The sequence below is a fragment of the Rhinatrema bivittatum genome, chromosome 2 (genome assembly GCF_901001135.1).
Source record: "Rhinatrema bivittatum chromosome 2, aRhiBiv1.1, whole genome shotgun sequence".
Classification (NCBI taxonomy): Eukaryota; Metazoa; Chordata; class Amphibia; order Gymnophiona; family Rhinatrematidae; genus Rhinatrema; species Rhinatrema bivittatum.
The window spans coordinates 394,108,983-394,123,138 of NC_042616.1; the positions used below are offsets into that span (position 1 = coordinate 394,108,983).

At 44.8% G+C, this 14,156-nt stretch overlaps 1 protein-coding gene across 1 annotated transcript in view; it reads left to right on the forward strand.

Moving 5' to 3' along the window:
• The window catches only part of ANKRD33B (ankyrin repeat domain 33B), a 110,461-nt gene that overhangs the window by 21,200 nt on the left and 75,105 nt on the right, over positions 1-14,156 (forward strand). The window lies entirely within an intron of this gene.

Below are 14,156 nucleotides of genomic sequence, written 5' to 3' on the forward strand. Positions count from 1 at the left end.
CGGGCGCGCATGTGTGTGTGCGTATGCTTCTGCGCATCTGAGCAACAATTTCCTTCCTCAGCTTTCCTGATTTTAATCTGTTTTCTCTGTTTAAATTTAAATGTGAATACTTTATTGAAGTTTCTAAAAAGCAATATCATTTCTCTTCTGAGGATGTTATTAAATTCTGCATGCCTGACAGCGGGAGCCCACCAACAATATCCCTCTTGGGTCTGATGACAGAGATAATTACCTTGTATTAGTCTGCTCTGACCTGTTCAATGAACCCAATTATAAATATGTCCTGCCACTAATGGCAAATGTTCCTCTGCCTGGAAAGTGCCGTATTGGCCCGATTATAAGGCAAGTACTTTTCTTGGAAAGTGTTTTACCGAAAAATCAAAATCTTCTGATAACTGCAGATTAGATAGCAATGACCTGGCGTGGGCCCAGGAAGACACCGTTGGTTCAGTGGTGCCGAGATGGGAGATCTGATCTGGCAGCCACAGACAGCATTGGCCAGGGAGAAGCAACCCAACCGCAGCCCCAGGCAAGGCTAGGAAATGAGCAGTGAGCCAGCAGGACCAAGAAGGAGAGTATCAGCCCATCGGTATGGCATGGTATTTGTGGGGTCAAGAAGGTTTATCATATTCACATATCAGGTGGTGCAATAATAGTCAATCAAAGTGCTTGCTGAACATTTTGAACCTTTCTCATTTACCATCCATTAAAAAGGATGGTTTTCAGTTTGTTTCACCCCCCTCTCCAAATTGTCACAGAATGTGAGCCCTTGACTGTGGTGTGGTTGATGCAGCCTGGCAAGCCAACCCACTAGGGCCCACGCTGACAGCAGGTAGACATGCTCTATTGGGGCAAGGACTGGGCCTCACCTAAACCAGCCCTGTTCCCCTCAGGTTGAGCCAGTGGATCCCGGGAGCCGTTGGGACTTAGCAAGAGTTCAGTAGAGAGCAGTCAGGCAGAGTCTTGGAGGCAGGCCAAGGTCGGGGCAGGCAGCAGTCAAGCAAGCAGTATCAAGACAGGGCAGGCAGAAATCAGGCACCCTCTAGGTCCAGGCTGAAGTCAGAATCAGGAGTTAGTCAGAGAGGAAAAGACAAAGAGATGAGGACTAGGGCAGACAAGACTAAGACAGACAAGCGGACAGGGGCAGGACCGGAAAGGCTAGGAGCTAGGCAAGAGACAGGCAGGAGGATGAGAGCTGGACAGGGCAGGGCAGAAGTCATGGACCTGGAGAAGAGGCAAGGCAAGAAACTCAGAGCAACATTCATTGCAGGCTAGGCAGGGGGGCCTGTTGCAGAGGCACCTGCTGGGAGTGTGGTGCCCTAGTGGGTTTAACTATCCCACCAGGCTGACATCATCATCCTGCGCCTTGCTTGGCTTCCCCGCTGCAGGGCCTTTATCTGTGGTGCGCAGGTGCCTGCACACACCTAAGAGGAAGTCTCCCGGTGCAGGGTTGATGGCGTTGGGGAAGACCCACAGCAGCATCCTTGCTGATGGAGCATCTTGCGGTATGAAGGGCAGGCAGGAGGCATTCAGGAGGAGGGATGGAAGTGCCGGGGACATCGGCGTCAGTGTGGCCGGTGGCGGGGCTGCCTGGCAGCTGGCTAAATGTTACACAAATGGATGATTAAATGCCACTAATACTGCAGTCCTAAGTGCTTTGAGCATGAACTTCAGTGATCTCCTTTTATCAGCTCTTAGGGTTGCCAACTAGAGATGTGAATCGGAACCGGAATCGGTTCGGTTCCGGTTCCAATTCAAATCGTGCATTTTTTTTCGACCGGCCCGATCGTTTTTTTTTTTATCAGCTGCATCCAATCCCATAAACAAAAAACCCACCCTGACCCTTTAAAACCGCTCCCTTAGCCTCCACCACCCTCCCGACCCCCCAAAAACGTTTTAAAATTACCTGGTGGTCCAGCGGGGGTCCCAGGAGCATTCTCTCGTGCTCGGGCTGTCGGCCGATAAACAAAAAACCCACCCCGACCCTTTAAAACCGCTCCCTTAGCCTCCACCACCCTCCCGACCCCCCCCAAAAAAACATTTTAAAATTACCTGGTGGTCCAGTGGGCCCCGGGAGCGATCTCCCGCTCTCGGGCCATCGGCTGCCACTAATAAAAATGGCGCCGATGGCCCTTTGCCCTTACCATGTGACAGGGAAACCGTGCCATTGGCCGGCCCCTGTCACATGGTAGGAGCACTGGATGGCCAGCGCCATCTTTAAAAATGGCACGGGCCATCCAGTGGACGGCCGGCGTCATCTTTAAAAATGGCTCGGGCCATCCAGTGGACGACTGGCGCCATTTTTAAAAATGGCGCCGGCCATCCAATGCTCCTACCATGTGACAGGGGCCAGCCAATGGCACGGTTACCCTGTCACATGGTAAGGGCAAAGGGCCATCGGCGCCATTTTTATTAGTGGCAGCCGACGGCCCGAGAGCGGGAGATCGCTCTTGGGGCCCACTGGGCCACCAGGTAATTTTAAAACATTTTTGGGGGGGGTCGGGAGGGTGGTGGAGGCTAAGGGAGTGGTTTTAAAGGGTCCGGGTGGGTTTTTTGTTTATCGGCCGACAGCCCGAGCACAAGAGAACGCTCCCAGGACCCCCGCTGGACCACCAGGTAATTTTAAAATGTTTGGGGGGGGGGGGGGGTCGGGAGGGTGGTGGAGGCTAAGGGAGCGGTTTTAAAGGGTCGGGGTGGGTTTTTAGGTTGTGTCCTAACTCCCGTTAGTGTGCACTAACCCGATTAACGATTTTTTTTACGATAAATCGGTGGAATTTCTATTGTATCACACTCTTTAACGATTAATGACGATATAAAAAATATCGGACGATATTTTAAATCATCAAAAAACGATTCACATCCCTATTGCCAACTGGCTCCATTTATTTTCAGAAAAGGCTGATCCAGTCTTGGTTGCCTGTAAGGACCTGTAGTCTTGCTTTCCTTAGGGAAATCAAAATTAAAATTACGTACGTGATGGGGTAAAACCAGAAAATAAATAATTGGAGTGACCATGCTAGCTTTACATTACACAGTTTACTGCTGGTGTGTAAGAGTGGGACGAGAGACAGAAAGCTCAGACTGATACAGGCTAATTTGAAAAATGAGCAAGAGAAAAAATGATGCCTTTACAGGAATATTGGGAAAGACAGCAGCCGTCAAGGAAGGCAAGGAAGAGAGAAGAAAGAAATGGGAGCATAAGGACAAGAACCACAGATCATTCTGTCTCAACCACCAGTCCCCAGAAACATTCCTGTTCGTCTATGGAGTGACAGTGATTGCAGGGGGACGAGAAGGAAGCAAGACCTGCCCTGCACCACAGCCAGAAGAGAATTTTCCTATACTTCTTCCTCTGCCCTGCTGTGACCTGAAGACTTTATTTTTTTAAATTCCAATTGGGCCGGTCCTGAGGCCCCATCTCTTGGGCCAATGCAGTAAGACGCACATTAAAACGGGCACTCGTATTGAGTTTCCCTAACGCGCGCATAGCCAAGTACCCTGGGCGCCTGAGGCAGTTTTAAAATGAGGTGCTGTATTAAAAAGGATACACTAGAGAAAAATTGTGCGGCCCTAGCGCTCAAATGCATCGGGCACCCAGAACCGTAACAGGCGCCTGTCCGTTTCATCCAGTTTCAGGTCGATTTCGCCGCTTGCTAATTGTGCGTGCATGTTGTGTGTGTATATGGTGGGATATGATACATGTTGTGTGTGTATATGGTGGGATATGATACAGACTTTCAGATACTTGAAAGGTTTTAATGATCCAATGACAACGACAAACCTTTTCCATAGGAAAAAAATCAGCAGAACCAGGGGTCACGATTTGAAGCTCCAGGGAGGAAGATTCAGAACCAATGTCAGGAAGTATTTCTTCACGGAGAGGGTGGTGGATGCCTGGAATGCCCTTCCGAAGGAAGTGGTGAAGACCAGAACTGTGAAGGACTTCAAAGGGGCGTGGGATAAACACTGTGGATCCATAAAATCAAGAGGCCGTCAATAAAAGAGTGGGTGGCTCGCCAGAATGACGGCTACTGCCTGGAGATAATACCCTTATTCAATAAACATACACATGGTTACTGTGACTCCAACATCACTCTAAGCTACAACAGCAAGAGGAAATGTGGAAAAAAGGATTCGCACTCACAAAGTGGGGAGTAGCTGGCTTGTTACGGCGGTTACTACCCCAAACCAAATAAGCCTGATACTTCACTTTCAATGCATATCCAGCATAGCTCTCTGCTTCAACGGTAGGGGAGAAGAAAAACTGATACTTCACGCATAGCTCTCTGCTTCAACGGCAGGGGAGAAGAAAAACTGATACTTCACGCATATCCAGCATAGCTCTCTGCTTCAACGGCAGGGGAGAAGAAAAACTGATACTTCACGCATATCCAGCATAGCTCTCTGCTTCAACGGCAGGGGAGAAGAAAAAAGGATTCGCACTCACAAAGCGGGGAGTAGCTGGCTTGTTACGGCGGTTACTACCCCAAACCAAATAAGCCTGATACTTCACTTTCAATGCATATCCTGCTTCAACCGCAGGGGAGAAGAAAAACTGATACTTCACGCATATCCAGCATAGCTCTCTGCTTCAACGGCAGGGGAGAAGAAAAAAACTGATACTTCACGCATATCCAGCATAGCTCCCTGCTTCAACGGCAGGGGAGAAGAAAAACAACCAATAAGGGCTGAATAACACAGTCTGGGTAAAACAAATAAACATGGGTGTAGCTTGCTTATTGCGGCGGTTACTACCCCTACTACCCCTAACTAATCAAGCTTGATATTTCACTTGGTTGCAGCTCCATCACTGCTCTCTACATCATGGTGGGGGTGGAAGAGAAATAGAACCAAAGAGCTAAGAGAAACAGATAAGTATGAGAAAAAAATGTGAAGCTTGCTGGGCAGACTGGATGGGCCGTTTGGTCTTCTTCTGCCGTCATTTCTATGTTTCTATGTTTCTATGTGTAGGTCCAGAAAAAAAAATTTTTTTTTCATCAAGCCATTATAGTATACTTATTTTTTTAAACCCCAACGATTGTGGTGCAAAATGCTAAGTAGGAGGCACCACGGAGAACAGTAATAGCTAATAGCCTCATCTACATGGAATTTACATGTGATGAGCACTATTGGCTATGCAGTTGTTTGGGATCGCTCGTCTCCTTATTGCATCGGGTGCTAGTCTAGCATGTCCAAAATGTGCGTAAACCTGGGCGCTCGGCTGCAACGGAATGTTAACAAGCCTACATGAGACTGAGTCAGGGTCTGACCTGCTCTTAGCCTCGCCCTCCCGTACAAAAGCCAGAAGGGGACAGGGCCACCGTGGAGCCTGCTGACTCAGTCTCCTTTTCAGGCAGGCTTCTTAATATTCTGTTGCAGTTTCCCTCCCAGGGATCAGGCCTTGGGACTGGCCCCATCTGGAAAAAAAAAAGGTCTGCAGGGCAGGGGTATCTTTACTTGTAGTAGTTTTGCTGACTGGCTGGTGGGGGAGGAATTTCTTATCTTTTTTTTTTTTTTTAATGCTGAGCTGGATGGGGGAGGGTAAGAGAATGGAAGTCTTTTTTTTTTTCACACGATCAACTGGAAGCTGGCTGGGAGGGAGAAAGAGGATTTTTTTTGTTCTTTTCTGAGACTAATACTATTGGCTAGCTGGAAAAGGGAAGGGAGAAGAGACAGGCTTTTTTGAAAACAATTTTCTTAAACTGGCTAGTTACCTTCGTAAAATGACCCATGGCATTAAAGATTGGGTGAAGGAGGGGGTATTTCTTCCTCACCCTGAGGTATCAGCCACTCCCTCCCTACTCAGTTCTGCAACCAATCCATGTAACCAGTCGACATAATTTAAGGAAGGTAGCTACCTGTCCCTGCCATACCAAAAGTTGAGAAACACTGACAGAGCATTTCTCAAGCTGGTCCTAGAGCACTTGTTTCCCAACTCTCAGTCTAGCCAGTTGCATTTGCAGGATTGCCACAATGAATATGCATATGATAGACTTGCATACACTGGATCTCCAATGTATGCAAATCTATCTTATGCATATTCATTATCATGATAACCAGATCATAAGAACATAAGAAATTGCCATACTGGGTCAGACCAAGCATCCATCAAGCCCAGCATCCTGTTTCCAACAGTGACCAATCCAGGTCACAAGTACCTGGCAGGATCCCAAGGGGTGGATTCCAAGCTGCTTATCCCAAGAATAAGCAGTGGATTTCTGCAATTCCACCTTAATAATGAATGGTTAATGGACTTTTCCTCCAGAAATTTGTTCAAACCTTTTTTAGATGCAGCTAAACTAATAGCTTTCATCACATCAACTGGCAATGCATTTCAGAGCTTAATTATGCACTTAGAAAATTATTTTCTCTTATTAGTTTTAAATTGATTACCCAGTAACTTCATTGTATGTACCCTGGTCTTTGTACTTTTTGAAAGACTAAACAACTGATTAACATTAACTTGTTCCATTCCACTCATTATTTCTAGACCTCTATCATATCCCCCCTCAACCTATCCTATCCTATCCTTTTTAGCTTTTCCTCATAGGGAAATTGTTCCATCCTCTTTATCATTTCGGTCACCATTCTCTGTTCGTTTTCTAATTCTGCTATATCTTTTTTGAGATGTGGTGACCAGAACTGCACACAGTACTCAAGATAAGGTCACACCATGGAGCTATACAGAGGCATTATGATATTCTCTGTTTTATCTCCATTCCTTTCCTAATAATCCCTAGCATTCTATTTGCTTTCTTGGCTGCTGCTGCACACTGAGCAGAAGATTTCAACGTATTATCAACGATATAGCCTAGATCCTTTTCCTGAATGGTAACTCCTAATGTGGAACCTTGCATTGTGTAGCTATAATTTGGGTTACTTTTCGCTAAGTGCATCCCTTTGCACTTGTCCACATTAAATTTCATTTGCTATGTGCATGCCCAGTCTCCAAGTTTCACAAGGTCATCTTGTAATTTCCGCGCTTTCTATTGCATTGGCCCCATTGTGCTGTTGAAACAAGGGGACAGGGTGGGAGGAGATGAGACTAGAAGATACATAGCAGAACAGAAAGAAACATAAAAGCATAATGGCAGAAAAAGACCTTAGGGCCTATCTAGTCTGCCCATTATTAATAATAATAATAATAATAATAATAATAATAATTTTTAAATTTACATTCCACATTTTGTGGCACTTCAAAGCACATTACATTCACAGAGGAATTAACATCTAAGAGCCTGATTTACTAAGACTTTTTCTCCCATTATATATCTGTGGAATAAATGCTTAGTAAATGAGGCCCTAAGATTGTAAATGAGGCAATAGAGAGTGAAGTGACTTGCTCAAGGTCACAAAAAGTGTCAGCAGGATATGAACCCTGGCTTCAGTTTTCTGCAGTCTCCTTCTCATACCACAGGGCTATTCCTGCTGATTTACCACTACTCACTGCTCCTTCCTTCCAGTTTCTCCCCACATGCTGCCTTTAGTATCTGCTTCATATTAACCCTTCCCTCCTGGGAGAATAGGAAGAGGAGGGGTACATCTGGAGCAGGTACTGTAGAGAAAAAAAAATACACAATTCCTGTGCTTCTTTCTCCAGGCCCCTCCCTTCTTGTTCCCTGCAGGCTGCCTGTGAGGAGGAACTGGAAACATGAACAGAACAGCTGTTTGAGATTGGGCACTAGACAATAGATTAGGGACAAGAGCCAAGTGTCCTCATTGCTAGTGTTGCCCCTGAGGTAAGCAGGCATTGACCTGTGTGAAAAGGGCCTTTGAAAAGTGCTGCTCTTTCACTGTGCATTATTATTATTTTAATACTGACATTTGATCTCAATTGAGATATCACATTGGTTTACATTCAGGTACTGTAGGTATTTCTCTATCCCCAGAGGGCTTACAATTTAAGTTTTTGTACCTGAGGCAATGGAGGGTAAAGTGACTTGCCCAAGGTCACAAGGAGCGACAGCAGGACTTGAACCCTGGTCTCCTGGTTCATAGTCCACTGCTCTAACCGCTAGGCTATTCCTCCTCCATAACAGTAATTGTGTCATTCATAGCCTGCACTCTTTTATCCACAGATAAAAGGGGGGGAAGGTTAGGTCGGGAAGGTAAAGCACATATGGACATTTTATTTTAAAACCACTGTGTTTACTTTCACTTGGGTGTTTTATACCTTCTTCAAAACAGGTGCAAAATATCTGCTCCACCCCCCCCCCCCCCCTTCCGAATTTTCAAAGGGATTATCCATTGAATGGGATTCCCCATTGAAAATGAGCTTGAAAGCACTCTTGGGCTCGCGGGCCCTGTGCATACTCTAAAACTTGCCTCCTTACAATGTAGCAGATCTGTGCTTCACAATTACAAATATTCTAATTTTAAACTCAGCAAGAGGACGGAGCAGAGTGTGGGGGGAAGAAAGAAACAATCTTGGCACATATATTACCCTTCAAGCCTTTCATCGGTTATTTTCTTATGTAGATTTTTGCTCAGTAATTGGGCATCTGGACAAGCAGCAAAATCTTGCTGCCTCATCTGTAGATATATATTTAATTACTGTAATAACGCTGCAAATGCTGAATAGGATCTTCGATTCTTTTGCTGATGTTCAGATGCATAAGTACATATCTTTCCCCCTACCAATCTATTAGCTTTATTCTGTTAATTTTCTGTCTTGTCAGAGTTTTTGCTGTTCTGTTTGCACCTTGTCAGGCTGTTCCTGAATAGTTTTAATTCATTTCACTTGGCTGAGTCACTGATCATTCTGCTGCACAGAGGCTTAAGGACTCTGCCTCCTTAATTACTGTCTGCAGCCAGATACTGTTGTCCTCTAAATTAACAGGGCTGAGCTTCAGAATGATTTGTTCCATGCAGCTAAATCTTCATTTCTAGGTCTTTAAAGAGATGGTCCTCGCAAGCCATACTACTGATTGGTTGTTCTTTTAAATCAAATTGTTTAGAGCGCAGCAACATTAGGTAGCTACTGGCATCAATCCCATTAAAAAATGAGGAGAAATACAAGATTATTTCTGGGATGCAAATTTAGAATACTGTTGCATAAAATAATAAGTGAGCCTTTTTCAACAAAACAGCAAATCTTAACCTTCCTTGAGATGACTGGTTGGCACAGGACCCCTTGCTGGTTGATGTCTTAAGGATAAGTCTCCTCTAAGCCTGAACTTTAAATGACACTCTTCTGTCAAATTGGGTCATACCACATTGGCAGTTGTCTACCCTTTGCTGATGGAGCCAATTGCATCATCTCTACCAATGCCTCACAGCGAAGGTGGTAGTGAAAAATTTCAAAAGGCACGCGCTAAATACAAAAGATCCTTAGGAGGATGATAAAACACCGGGGTGGTTTGCATGGAGCAGCAGTTGCAACCCTAAACAGAAGGTGTGGGGGTAATCTGCACAGAACAGCAGGCACAACCCTTAAAAAAGCTTGCTGGGCAGACTGGATAGGCCATTGATGTCTTTTTCTGCTGTTGTTTACTGTTATTATGTTACTATATATTCAAATCTCACTTGCACCACTGCACAGGAGAAACCTAACATATAGGGCCTGCTATATCTGGCTAGAGCAAGCATCCTGCGCCATGGCGGCTGGCCATCTCACGGTCATCAGTTTCTTTCTTTTTGTGGTCACGACTTGATAAAATTCCAACTGTGCACAAATCTGAAGAAAAATACGTGATTTCTTTTTTCTGACAAACAAATACAAGGTTCCTCTTCATATGAGATTTTGCATTTTCCAGCTTTTTCCCAACTCATCTGTTTGAACCAGAAATTTTTGGTACGTGAATGTTTCCACTTATGATGAAGTAGTAGGGAATTTTGTAAAATGGAATAAAAAAGGGGCATTAAAAATATATTAATAAGCTATACCAGTGTACAGTAAAATATGTATAAAATATGTAATTTTGCTAATCCCTTACTTTGAGAATGCAATTATGTTTCAGTGGTTTGCATGGATCATAATCAAATCCAGGTAAGTGGTTGATGGGATAAAGAAGTACAGGCACGGAGAGGCATGTCATCCTCAAAACGAAGACAAGTTTCTGTGGAGACAGGGAATACATTGAACCAGGAGAATAGAAAAGTAAATGAAAGGCTTGGTGTTAGTAATGGTTGCCTTAGAAATGAGAGCTGAGCTTTTCTTGATATGACTGTGAAACAAAATTTTTAAAAAATGAAAAGTTAAAGCCCTAAAAAGGGTGCCAGGGACATACAAGGCTTTACTTGGACTAGTGGTTTTTCCAGGGTAGTGTGGTGCTTTTTTTTAATTTTTTTTTAATTTTTAGATTATGCCTTTACGTTGGTAGTGCAAAGCAAGTTACATTCAGGTAATGTCGGTATTTTCCTATCCCAGAGGGCTTACAGTCTATAGGGTAAGTTTTAAAAGCCCAATGCAGGCATTAATTAGGGGATGTGCGAATATGTCGGGCTTATGTGCGCTGAGTGGATTTTAAAAGCTGCCCAGATACGTGTGGAAATGCTGCAGCACGCACATCTTAGAAGTTTTCAAAAAGGGGCGTGGGCGGGACATTTGCGTTTTGAGGCATAAACCTGAGATGTGTGTTTAAATACACGATCCGGCGCGTGCCGTGGCCCCCCTGCCACATAACCTCTGAATACCGTGTGAGTTATAAAATAAAAATAAATAGGCAGATCGATAGGATTTGAAGGGTCGGGGATAACGGTGGGGGGGGGGGAGTCAAGGTTATTAAACCAGGGGGATTTGGAAGACCTAGCTCTTAACAGGGTGAACTGGGAACAAATTGGTAAAACTGGGAACGGCGCCTGCATGCACCCTTTTTAAAATCCCCCGATTTGCGCAGTAGAAGAGGCATTTGCATGCACTTATTCATACCCACTTAAAATTTTGCACACACGTGCACGCAGCCAGGCTATTTTATAACATGCACACCTATAGGCGCAGAAGCTATAAAATAGCTTGGTTCCTGGGCACGGGCCGACGAATGTGCTCACGTGTGCCCGTGTACCGGTTTGAAAGTTACGGTCTATGGGTGAATTTTCAAAGATTTCTGCGTGTAAAAATGAACATATGTGCACATATGTAGCATGTACTCGCATGCAGGCTATTTTATAAAGATCAATCTGGTAAACAAAAAACTGGCGTTGGTATTCATAGACATGCATTAATATTAACAAATGCAATTATCTACAGTGTCTTACTAAATTATCTAGTATTTAAGGTAAAGAGTGTGTTAAGTTAAATCAAATGATAGTGTTCATATTATAGTCAGACTGTTGTTTGAGAATCTTATATTCTCTCATTTGGATTATTCTTCATGATTTGATTATTATGTTTTATTTTTAAGGCCCAATTTTCAAAGGGCTGTACATGTAAAAATGGGGGAGGGGGGGGGGGGGTTACGCTTGTGGCCAGGCCTTGTGCACAATGCGCGCATTTTCGGGAAAGCCCAGTTACGTGCCAAAATGCCAGGCCTCTCAAAAGGGGTGGGCCGGGGGGTGTGGTCTGGGTAGGGGGCAGGCCTGGACAGCACCATTAGCCGCTGACTCAGAGAAGTTGAAGTAAATATTAACACAACAAAAAAAACCTAATAGTTAGGGGGGGTTTAAGAGTCGGGGAGGAGAGGGGAAAAGGTAGGAAGGTTAGGTAGGGGTGTAAGGAGAGGCCTACTCGCGTCACAACATGTTGGTTTAGAAAATTTACCCCCTGCCCCCTCCCCTGTGCATGCGAGTGCCGACCCACCTGCACATGCATGCGGGAACCGTATTTTATAACATGTGCACATCGACGTGCACATATTATAAAATGATCACGTCCATGTGCATGTGTGGACTTTTTAAAATCTACCTTTCAATGTCTTTGTGGTTCAATATATTCTGCGGTTTTTAGGTTAGTTCATAAGCGTTTTTGAATAGCCATTTTTTTTAATTCACATTTAAATTTCTTTCTGTCTGCTAAACATGGCATAGAATTCCAGAGTTTTGGACCCGCAATGGAAAACACATGAGTTGCCAGAAAAAAGCCATTGCTGTACCAATTGTACAAAAGAGCCCACTTGCAATACACCAAACAGGACCTAGAGAAGCCGCTAAACTTCTGGAACAAAATAATTTGGAGTGATGAGACCAAAATTGAACTTTACGGTCACAACAATAAATGCCATGTTCGGAGAGGAGTCAACAAGGCCCATGAAGAGAAGCAGACCATCCCTACCAAGAAGCATGGAGGTGGATCTCTGCTGTTTTGGGGATGTGTCAGCTACAGTGGCATGGGGAATTTAGTCAAAATTGATGGCAGGAGGAATGCAGCATCTTATCAGAAAGTTTTGGAGGAGAATTTGCATTCATCAGCCAGGAAGCTGCGCATGGGCTGCACTTGAACTTTCCAACATGATAAGGATCCAAAAGATAAGGCCAAGTCAGCCCTTCGTGGCTGCAGCAGAAGAAAGTGAAGGTTCTGGAGTGGCCATCACAGTCTCCTGACCTCAACATCATTGAGCCACTTTGGGGAAAACTCAAACATGCAGTTCGTGCTAGACAACCAAAGAATTTACAGGACTAGAGGTCTTTTGTCAAGAGAAATGGGCAGCTTTCCACATGAGAAAATAAAGGGCCTCATTCACAACTATCACAAAAGACTGCAAGCCATCATTGATGCAAAAGGGGGCAATATACAATATTAAGAACTAAAGGCACACAATTTGAACAGGACCATTTTATTATTTCCTTTATTGCTATGGTGTGTTTGATTGTGCTATTCTGTGATGCACAATAGTTTAAGTTGACATTAAAAATAAGATTTTTTGTCTGATCACGCAAGTTTTCTTAAAATGCTACACATTTTACAAATTATTCCAGGGGTATATAAAATTATGAGCACAATTTGTATATAGATATTCCTACTGCTGCAAATACTGCAGATCTGCGCAAACTCCCACATCTGAATGTTAACAACCATCAATCAGGGCCAGTGCTAGCTACTGCACTGCCCTGTGCATAGAGTCCCTGCCACTGCCCCCACACCGCTGTGCTCCCCATGTTGCCCTCACACCACCGTGCCGTCCCCTCCCCCCCCCCCATGGTGGTGCTGGTGGCCCTCTCCTTCGGCCACTGGAAAAGGAAAAGTGCTTATATCTAAGGGGCCGAAGAAGGAGAGAGCGCCGCCACCAGAAGTTGATATGAACATGCTATCTCCATCCTCTGCCGCTGCCGACCAGCTGGCTCGCTACCTCCCTGGGTGTGCCGCTCCGTGCAATTGCACGGTTTGCACACCCGGTCACGCCGGGCCTGCCATCATTAATAATATATGTACATATAGGACTGTAGGGTATAATATAGGGAGCCAGGACATTCACTTCTCCCCGCATCTGCCCTTTTACAATAGCAAATGAAATAAATACGCAGATACCTAAATGGGATCAAATAGGCCACAGCTTTATTTATGTAACGACTAGGTGCCCAAGCCCAACAGAAGCAGAAAATCAATAACCCACCAACCAGCAAAATGAACACCGCCAGGCTACCTGACCTGACAATTTACCAGCATTGCACAGAACCATTCCCACGACCCCCACCACCAGCTAGCAAGGAGTTGTGCAAGCAAACCCCCGCCACGGCCCAGCAAAGAGCAGCACATGGGACAACTGCACCCAGTTATGCCCACCAAAGATCCAGACTTGACCACCATCAAAACAATCAACCATTCAGCACCAGGCTGAACCCCGACCAGCTCGGGCAACCCACCACAAGCACAGGTAGGAACTATCCTGTGATCCCCAAAGATGTGGCCAAGATCCCTAACAGAACGAATCTTCCAAGGCCTCCTGAAATGCATTCAAAAACAAATCCAAACCAATGAAAGACAAGTGAACCCCATCATCCCGGAACAAACCCTGATCCAAATCCCAGGACCATTCGTGTCTGATATGCCGACCCCCCAATACAGCCAGCCAAGAACCAACCTGCTAATTGGCCTTAGCTCAGCTATGCTGCCAAATTAGGAGATGCTGGTAGTAATTTTAGACATATTTATATTTTGAAGGAGAATCCGGGGGGTTGTAAGACCTGAAGGAATCTAGCTTTTAGGAGTTTTAAAGTAGGGGAATAATGTTAGGTTTATGTTATGGATGTAATGTATGCTAGCCTTAGGTTTTACAATGCAT